Source organism: Delphinus delphis, chromosome 19, assembly GCF_949987515.2.
Source record: "Delphinus delphis chromosome 19, mDelDel1.2, whole genome shotgun sequence".
Lineage (NCBI taxonomy): Eukaryota > Metazoa > Chordata > Mammalia > Artiodactyla > Delphinidae > Delphinus > Delphinus delphis.
The window spans coordinates 30,724,579-30,735,550 of NC_082701.1; the positions used below are offsets into that span (position 1 = coordinate 30,724,579).

Here is a 10,972-nt window from a genome sequence, read left to right on the forward strand (position 1 = left end):
GGTGGTACACGGACCTTTCACTGTTGTGGCCTCTCCCGTTATGGAGCACAGCCTCTGGACGTGCAGGCTCAGCGGCCATGGCTCACGGGTCCAGCTGCTTCACGGCATGTGGGATCTTCCTGGACCAGGGCACGAACCCGCGTCCCCTGCATTGGCAGGCCAACTCTCAACCACTGCGCCACCAGGGAAGCCCTATCTGTCATTTTTAAAGGATGGTTTTGCTGGTATAGAATTTTTGGTTGACAATCTTTTTCTTTCAGCACGTGAAATATGTCATACTACTGCCTTCTAGTCTCCATATTTTCTGATGAGAAATCAGCTGTTAATCTTATTGAGAATTCTTTGTACATGAAAATTGTTTCTCTTATGCTGCTTTCCAGATTCTCATTTGAGCTTATACTACTTGGAGTTCATTAAGCTCTTTGGGAATGTAGATTAATAGTTTTTACATCAAATTTGGGAAAATTTCAGCCATTATTTCTTCAAATATTTTTTCTAATCCTTTCTCTCTCTCCCCTCCTTTTGGGATTCCCCTTATTTAACTGTTGGTATAATTGATTGTGTCCTATAGGTCTGTGAGGCTCTGTTCATTTTTGTTCAATCTATTTTTCTCTCTGTTCCTCAGAATGAATTATTTAAATCAGACTGTCTTCAAGTTTACTGATTTTTTCTTCTGCCAGTGTTCATGTGCTGTTGAGCCTCTCTAGTGAATTTTTCATTTCATTTATTAATCTTTCCAACTCCAGAATTTATATTTGTTTCTTGTTCAAAAATGTTATATTTCTTTACTGATATTCTATACTTGGTGCAACATCATTCTCATATGATCTTTTAGTTCTTTAGATATGGTTTCTTTGAGTTCTTTGGACATATTTATATAAAAACTACTAGATGCACATAAATATTCCAACTATCTGTGCTCTTTCAGAGACTATTTCTATGGACTGCTTTTCTTCCTGTGTAGGGACAATACTTTCCTTGTCTTGTAAGTTTTAGTTGAAAACTGGACATTTAAAATAATATAAAGTGACAACTCCCTCCCTCCTTTCCAGGGCTTCTTGTTGCTCTTTGTTGGTGGTGATGCTGCTGCTTATTTGTTTAATGACTTTTCTGAACTAATTCTGTAAAGTCTGTATTCTTTGTCATGTGTGCCAACTGAAGTCTGCTTAGTTGGTTAACTTGTTGGTCAGCTAATGATTGGATAGAGATTTCCTTAAATCCCCTAAACCAATAAGTCTCTCAGCCTTTGTCTAAGGCTCTCTGAACATGTTGAGGTACACTGTCAATTTTTTGGCAGACACTTTATAACTCTGTCTTAGCCTTCACATCATGATTGTCAGAGCCTCAAGATCAGCCAGAGATGAGAGATTCAGTCATCTCGTATCTTTCCTGGGCATACACACCTCCCTGCACATGTGCATGACCTAGATTCACAAGAATATATTAGAACTTTTGAAAATTCCCATAAACTTATCATTCCCCAGTTTTTCAAGTCTTTTTTTGATAGTTTCTTGTTTATCTCAGGTATTATCATCACCTGAAGCAGCTGCAATATTAAACAATTGCCGCTCATTCCTTTTGACATTACCCTCAGGGGAAAAGGCTAGTCACAATGAGTTTATGCTGGGGAGAGGAGAGAAGGAATAGGACAGCTAAAATGCCACAAAGCTCACTGTTCTTACTGAAATTTGACTCTCTTTATTCGATAGATGTTCCTTGGATTGTTTCAAGGATTTGTAGAGTTTTGAAAAAGTTGGGTTTGATAATTTTTGCCAGGGTTCTCATTGCTTTATGGAAGAGTGAATTTTTAAAAGCCCTTCCTTCACCACTCCAGAAGTGGCTTTTTTAGAAATGTTTTTTTATGTTTTTGTCTTTGGGCTTTTTTGGCGGTGCCACATGGCATGCAGGATCCCAGTTCCCTAGCCAGGGATCGAACCTGTGCCCCCCTGCTGTGGAAGCACAGAGTCCTAACCACTGGACCACCAGGGAAGTCCTGGTTTTTATGTTTTTTAATTGTATTTCATAAATTTATGCTTTTATGTTTATTATTTTCCCCCTACTTCTTACTTAGTTTTGATTTTCTCCTCATAGTTTATTAAAATTGAAATTTAGATAACTGATTTGAGAGCTTTTTTTCTTACAGAAGCACTTCATGCTATAAATTTCCCTCCAAGCACTGCTTTAGCTGCATACCCAACATTTTGATATATCATGTTTTCTTTTTCACTCAACTCATTTTCTAATTTCCATTATGATTTCTCTCTTGAAAAATGGATTATTTAGAAGTATGTTGTTATAAACCAAATACTTGGGAATTTTCCAGACACCTTTCTGTTTTTGATTTCTAGTTTAATTCTGTTGTGTTCTGGGAATTTATTTCATATGATTTCAGTCCTTTTATATTTATTAGAATTTGTTTTATAGCCCAGAAATCATCTATCTTAGTATTCCTTGTGCACTTATAAAGAATATGCTTTCTGCTGTAGAGAATGTCTGTTGACATTCTACAAATGTCAATTTGGTCAAATTTGTTGATAATGTTGTTCAAGTCTATATACTTACTGATTTTCTGTCCATGTGTTTCATCATGTACTAAGAAAAAGTGTTGAGAAAGAGGGCTCAAGACGGCAGAGTAGGAAGAGCTGGAGCCCACCTCCTCCCACAGTCACACCAAAACTACAACTACATGTAGAACAACAAGCAAATTAACACTACATTATAGCAGTACCAAAAGGAGAGGAGCAAGAGAGAGAAGGGGGCAGGAAATGTATTTGATGAAATAATGGCTGTAAATTTCCTTAACTTGGAAACAGATAATTATTTCCAGTAATCATAGAGAGTCTCACACAAGATGAACCCAAAGAGATACACACCAAGACATATCATAATTACAATACCAAAAGTTAAAGATAAGAGAGAATTTTAAAGGCAGAAAGAGAAAAACAAAGAGTCACATTCAAGGGAACCCTCTTAGGGGTATCAACTGATTTTTCAGTGAAAAGTTTGCAGGTCAGAAGGGAGTGGCATGATATATTTAAAGTGCTGAAAGGAAAAAACCTACAACCAAGGGTACTCTACCCAGCAAGGTTATTATTCAGAATTGAAGGAGAGGTAGTTTCCCAGACAAGCAAAAACTAAAGAGTTCATCTACAAAACTGGCCTTAAAAGAAATGTTAAAGTGCCTTCTTTAAGTGAAAAAGAAAAGACAATAACAAGAAATAAGAAAATACACGAAGAAAAAAAAATCTCACTGGTAAAGGGAAATATATGTAAAGGAAGTGGATTAACCACCTAAAAACCTAGGATGAAGATTAAAACACAAAAGTCATAAAATCAACTATTACTACAATAAGTAGTTAAGGGATACAAAAAATGTAAAATATGACATCAAAACATAAAACGTAGAGGGTGGAATAAAAAATATAGATCTTTTAGAATGTGTTCAAATTTAAACAACTATCAACTAAAACAGATACATGTAGAAGTCAATATACATGAAACTCATGGTAACCAGAAACCAAAAACTTTCAATAAATGCCAAAGAAACTCCAACAACAACAAAGAGAAAGGAGCCCGAACATAACACTAAAAAAAAAAAAAATCATCAAATCACAAGAGAAGAGACTAAAAGAAGAAAAAAACAGAGAACTACAAAAACAACCAGAAAACAAGTAACAAAATAGCAATAAGTACATACCTATCACTAATCACTCTAAGCGTAAATGGACTAAATACCCCAATCAAAAGACAGAGTGGCTGAATGGGTTAAAAAAAAAATAAAAGCAAGACTCATCTATATGCTGCCTATAAGAGACTCACTTCAGAGCTAAAGACACACACAGACTGAAAGAGAAGGGATGGGAAAAAGACGTTCCATGCAAATAGAAATGAAAGAAAACCCCAAAAAACCTGGGGTAGCAATATTCATATCAGACAAAGTAAACTTTAAAACAAAGACTATAAGAAAATACAAAGAGGTGCATTACATACTGAATAAGGTGTCAATAGAAGAAGACGATATAACATTTGTAAACATATATACACATAGGGGCATCTAAATATATTAAGCAAATATTAACAGGTATAAAGGGAGACGTTGACAGTAATACAATAATAATAGAGAACTTTAATGCCCTATTTACATCAATGGATGTATCATGCAGACAGAAAATCAATAAAGAAACATTCGCCTTGGGACTTCCCTGGTGGCACAGTGGTTAAGAATCTGCCTGCCAATGCAGGAAACGTGAGTTGGATTTCTGGTCAGGGAAGATCCCACATGCCATGGAGCAACTAAGCCCGGGAGCCACAACTAGTGAGCCTGTGTGCCACAACTACTGAAGCCCGCAAGCCTAGAGCCTGTGCTCTGCAACAAGAGAAGCCACTGCAATGAGAAGCCTGCACACCGCAATGAAGAGTAGTCCCCACTCACCACAAGAAGAGAAAGCCTGCACACAGCAACAAAGACCCAACACAGCCATAAATAAATAAATAAATAAATAAAATTTAAAAGAAACATTGGCCTTAAACAATAAATTAAACCAGATGGACTTAATAGACATTGATAGAACATTCCATCCACAAAGAGCAGACTACACATTCTTTTCAAGTGCACATGAAACATTCTCCAGGATAGATCACGTGCTAGGTCACAAAACAAGTCTCAATATATTTAAGAAGATTGGAATCGTATCAGTCATATTTTCCAACCACAATGGTATGAAACTAGAAATCAATTACAGGAAGAAAACTGGAAAAAATACAGACACATGGAAACTAAACCATATGCTACTAAAAAGCCAATGGATCACTGAAGAAATTAAAGATGAAATTTTAAAAATTCTGTGAGATGAATGAAAATAGAAACAAAACTTTCCAAAATCTATGGGACACAGCAAAAGCAGTTCTAAGAAGGAAGTTCATTGCAATTCAGGCCTACCTCAAGAAACAAGAAAAATTTCAAATAAAGAACCCAACTTTATACCTAAAGGAATTAGAAAAAGAACAAACAAAGCCCAAAGTTAGTAGAATGAAAGAAATAATAGAGATCAGAGCAGAAATAAATGAAAGAGACTGAAAAAACAAAACAATAGAAAAATTCAGCAAATCTAAGAGCTCTGTTTTGAAAAGATAAACAAAATTGATAAACTTTAGCCAGACTCATTGAGAAAAATAGAGAGCCCAAGTAAAATCAGAAATGAAGAGAAAGAAGTTATAATCAATAACACAGAAAAACAATCATAAGACAATATTATGAACAACTATATGCCAACAAATTGGACAACCTAGAAGAAATGGATAAATTTCTGGAAACATATAATCTTCCAAGAAGAGGGAATGCTTTCAAATGCATTCTATGAAGCCAGCATTACACTGATATCAAAACCAAAGACACTACCAAAAAAAAAAATTATGGGCCAATATCCCTGATGACCACAGTCACAAAAATTCTCAACAAAGTATTAGCAAACCAAATTCAATGATACATTAAAAGAACCATACATCATGATCAAGTGAAATTTATTCCAGGGACAATAGGATGGTTCAATATCCACAAATCAATCAATGGGGAAAAGATAGTCTCTCCAATAAGTGGTGTTGGGAAAACTGAACAGCTACATGTAAAAGAATGAAACTAGACCATTTTCTCACACCATATACAAAAATAAGCTCAAAATGGATTAAAGACATAAATATAAGACCTGAAACCATAAAACTCCCATGAAAACATAGGCAGTACATTCTTTGACATTGGTCTCAACAATATTTTTTTGGATGTGATTCCTCAGGCCAGGGCAACAAAAGTAAAAATAAACAAATGAGACCACATCGAAATGAAAACCTTTTGCACAGTGAAAGAAATCATCAACAAAATGAAAAGACAGCATATTGAATGGGAGAATATATTTGCAAATGATATGTCTAAAAAGAGGTTAACAGTAAATATCCAAAATATATAAAGAATTCATACAACTCAATATATTAAAAAAAATCTGATTTAAAAGTGGGCAAAGGACCTGAATTGGCAGTTTTCCAAAGAAAACATGCAGATGGTCAACAGACACATGAAAAGATACTTAACAGGGCTTCCCTGGTGCCGCAGTGGTTGAGAGTCCGCCTGCCGATGCAGAGGACACGGGTTCGTGCTCCGGTCCGGGAAGATCCCACATGCTGTGGAGCGGCTGGGCCGTGAGCCATGGCCGCTGGGCCTGCGCATCCGGAGCCTGTGCTCCGCACCGAGAGAGGCCACAACAGTGAGAGGCCCGCGTACCACAAAAAAAAAAAAAAAAAAAAAGATACTTAACATTACTAATCATCAGGGAAATGCAAATCAAAACCACAATGAAACATCACCTCACACCTTTCAGACTGGCTATTATCAAAAAGAGAACAAATAACAAGTGTTGGTGAGGATGTGGTAAAAAGGGAACCCTAATGCACTTTTGGTGGGAATGTAAATTGGTATAGCTGGTGTGGAAAACAATATGGAGGGTCCTCAAAAACTTAAATATAGAACTACCATATGATTCAGCAATTCCACTCCTGAGTATTTATCTGAAGAAAATGAAAACACTAATTCAAAAAGGTATATGCACTGCAATGTTCATTGCAGCATTATTTACAATAGCCAAGGTATGGAAGCAACCTAAGAGTTCATTGATAGATGAATGGATAAAGAAGATGTGGAATATTATACACAATGGAATATTAGCCATAAAAAGAATGAAATCTTGCCATATGCAACAGCATGCATGGGCTTACAGGGTATTATGCTAAGTGACATAAGTTAGAGAAAGTCAAATACTGAACATTTTCACTTATATGTGAGACTTAAAAAAGAAAAAAGTATAATAAAACATAAAAAAACAGAAACAGACTCACAGATACAGAGAACGAACTTGTGGCTGCCAGAAGGGAGGAGCGTGCAGGGATGGGCAAAATAGGTGAAGGGGATTAAGAGGTACAAACTACCGCTTAAAAACTAAAAGTCACAGGGATAAATGTCCAGCACAAGTAGTATGGTCAATTATATTGTAATAACTTTGTATGGTGTATAATCTATAAAAATATTGAGTCACTATGCTGTACACCTGAAATTAATATAATATTGTAATATTTTTTAAAAAGAAAATAAATAAATGCTTGTATTACAAACAAAAAGAAAAAAGTGTTGATATCTCCAACTATAATTGTGGATTTCTTTCATTTCTACCAATTTTTGCTTCATGTATTTTGAAGCTCTGTTATTAACTGCATAAATATTTAGGTTTCTTATGTCCTCTTGATGAATCGATGCATTTATCATTACAAAATATACCTCTTTATTCTTGATCATATCCCTTGTTTTGAAGTCTATTTTGTCTGTTATTAATATAGCCACTCTAGCTTTCTTTTGATCAGTGTTTGTTTGGTATATCTTTTTCCATCCTTTAACTTTTAAAAACATTTTTTTCTTTTCCTACTTTTGTTTTCTCCCAGTTTTATTGAGATATAATTGACATACGGCACTGTGTAAATTTAAAGTGTATAGCATAATGATTTGACTTATATATGTCATGAAATGATTATCACAGTAAGTTTAGTAGACATCCATAATCTCATACAAAATTACAGAATACAAAAATACACATACGAAATTAAAGAAATAGAAAAAAATATTTTTCCTTGCAATGAGGATGCTTAGGATTTACCTTCTTAACAACTTTCACGTGTAACATACAGCAGTGTTAATTATATTTATCATGTTGTACCTTACATACCTAGTACTTATTTTGATTATAACTGGAAATTTGCACCTTTTGACTGTCTTCATCCAATTCCCTCTCCCTCCACCCCCCACATCTGGTAACCACAAATCTGATCTTTCTTCTATGAGTTTGTTTGTTTTTGGAGTATAACTGACCTACAACATTATGTTATACAACATAGTGATGTGATATTTCTATACATTTCAAAATGATCACCATGGTAAGTCTAGTTTTGATCTGTCACCATACAAGGATATTACAAAATTATTTTCTATATTCTCCACAAAGTACATTTCATACCCATGACATTTATTTTGCAACTAGAAGTTTGTACTTCTTAATCTCCCTCATCTATTTCTTTCCTCTCCCCACCTCCCTCCCCTCTGGCAACCTCCTATTTGTTCTCTGTATCTATATCTCTGTTTCATTGTTTGTTCACTTGTTTTAGTTTTTAGATTCCACATATAAATGAAATCATGAAGTAATTTTCTGTCTCTGCCTTTTTTCACTTAGCAAAATACCCTCTGTGTCCATCCTGTTGTCACAAATGGCAAGATTTCATTCATTTTTTTAACTTTTAAAGTATCAATGTCTTTATATTTAAAGTGAGCTTCTTGTGGACAGCATATAGTTGGATCTTGCTTTTTATCCAATCTGACAATTTCTGCTTTATGGTGTGTTTATGGCCCCGTCCTCCATCTTCAAAGTCAGGGAGAAAGAGAGAAAAGCAAGAGTCAAGTCTGTTACTCCTCATAAGATTGTTCCATTTCAGTAGGATCTCTTCTCCGGACCAAGGTGAGTTCAAGGGATAGTAATTAGGCATAAAGCATGGACACTGTGGGACCCAGAAGAATTTTTGAAGAACTGCTTTCCTAAAGTCTTGTAGTGGGGAGAGCCCAAGTAAGTTATAAAGTACCAACTGGAGAGGGGAAAGAGAGAGCAATTGGGCTGTTATGATATAGCTCAGATGTGGCTGGTTTAAGAAAGAAAAAATGGGGGTTGGGGGTGGGAGTAGATGTAAGGAGGCAGCACAGTTCAAAGGAGAGTCTATAGGTTTGAGTCAAAACATCCTGAACATAAGTCCAGGCTCTATACTTCTTGGTCATAAGACTGAGTAGTACAATTAATGTCTTGGTTTATAAATATGTGAAATGGAGGCAATATCTACCCTTTGTGATGGTTTGTGTAAGTGTTTTCTAGCCAAAAAAACAAAAAACAAAAAACCTCCAAATAATGGTTCCATTTTAGGGAGAACACATTAAATGTCAACTCTGAACCTTCCTGACTGGGGATGGGGGAGGAAGGGTTGCTGGGGGTGGTACAAGGGATTTTGGCCTTTATGCTATATAATCCAAACTTTTGATGTTTAAGAAGATGTCAGTATATAAATGTAGTGGGGATCAGGCTACTCTTGATATCAGGGTACAAACTCCTTCCAGAATCTGATAAAAGCCATGGACTCTTTCCAGAAAATGGCCCCCACAAAAATCTAGGGAGGTTTTTTTTAATTGACATAGAGTTGAGTTAGAACATATTAGTTCAGGTGTACAACATAGGGATTCAATATTTTTTATAGATACTCCAGTTAAAGTTATTACAAAATAATGCTATATTTCCCTGTGCTGTAAAGTATATCTCTGCTGCTTATTTATTTTATACATAGTACTTTGTATCTCTTAATCTCATACTGGTACCCCCTACTGGTAAGGGAAAGAGTCAATAGACCCCTTGAACTCTCCTCATGGATCCCAATTTTAAGAATCCTGATTTATACCAGTAAATAAGGAGAATAAAAATCTAGTTTACCTGTATAAAAATAATTCAACTATGGTTAGACAAATAACTTATATTTCCATACCATGTGGTACAGTACCTATTTTGTCTATGTCAGATTGACTTTGCTATAAGTTTGATTTGGTATAAAACTAAACTGTTGGTCCTGGCTCCACCTTTATCATTTGCTGTTCATGTGGCACAGTGTTGCCTATGCACAACTTTAAAAGAAAAAATTAGAGTGGCTTTTCTCTTAAAAGCTAATATTCTGCCTCCATGGTTTCACCTGTCGAAATAATTATTTCCCAGATTGGCAACTGTGTGCTCTTATAGAATAAATTGGTAGGTGAGAGGTCGTGAAGCAGAGTGGAAGGTGTTCAGGCTTCAAAAGACAGACCTGGCCTGGAATCTCAGCTCCTTCACCACTTACTAGAGTTCAGCCTTCAAGCGCTGGCCTTCAATAACTTCATTGATTAAATGAGAATAACAAATACCTACTTAAGGGGTTTCTAGGAGGATTGGGGACAATACAAACAAAGCACCCAGGCTGTATCAGATCTTAAATAAATAGGGCTATTGTTACGGTGAGTCCTTAGTGTTACACAACAGCACCTTTGTTGCTTAGGGCTCCCAATGCCATATAATGAAACTGGCATGAGATTCTTGAGTTCAGGGGACAATTGCCTACTCTGTTGAGGAAGCAGCAAATGTCAAAGGCTGAAAATTGTTGACATCCCCAAGGTGTCAGGGAGCTAGACTGAAGGTTATGGTGTGTCCTGCCTTTGGCAGTCCAGTGAAGCACGTCTTCATAATGGCATTTTGTTGACTTTTCCCAAGGCCAGTGAGGTATCTAACTAAGGTGGCTTAAAAATCCGGAAATAACACACGCAGGGGAAAACCCAGTGCAATAATGACATCTTTTCCTTCCTTACTGTTAGCTTCCTTGTTTCTTCTTTCTCTGGTTCAGTGAATGCCAACACAAGGATTAATAAATCTTGACACTTTTTTGCCTTCTTCCAAGAATATATTTTCATGTCTGGGTAACCGTCATCACCTCCCCTGACTCCTTTGGGAAGAATGGGTGCATTCTGTGAGTCACCTCCACCGATTAGGAGGCCAAAGTTTCCCAGGATTCAGTGGAAGGCTGTGTCGTGTGGTGGAAAAAGTAGTAGTTGAGAACTCAGGACGCTTGGGTTTGGTGTCCATCACCATTTCTGTCTGAATCTGTATAAAAGCGGCCTCCAGCGCTGCTTTAGTTTCCTCATTTGTAAAGTGCATCAAGTCTGGCCTTGGGTATGAGCGAGCTTCGTTCCCACTCAGGATCAGCGGCAAGCCCGCACGAGCCCCAGCCGAAGCGTGCGCTGGCACCAACTGGCCTGCGCCTGCAACGGGCGGGGCTCTGCCGCGCCGCGTAGGGAACCGGGCTCCCGCCTCCCTAACCCAGCGTTTCC

The 10,972-nt window shown here is 36.7% G+C and overlaps 1 non-coding gene across 1 annotated transcript; it reads right to left on the reverse strand.

Annotated features, from left to right (window-relative positions):
• Positions 1-1,915: 1,915 nt before the first annotated feature.
• Positions 1,916-1,989, reverse strand: TRNAW-CCA (transfer RNA tryptophan (anticodon CCA)). The gene has a single exon. It is a non-coding gene; the product is annotated as a tRNA-Trp (tRNA).
• Positions 1,990-10,972: the final 8,983 nt, after the last annotated feature.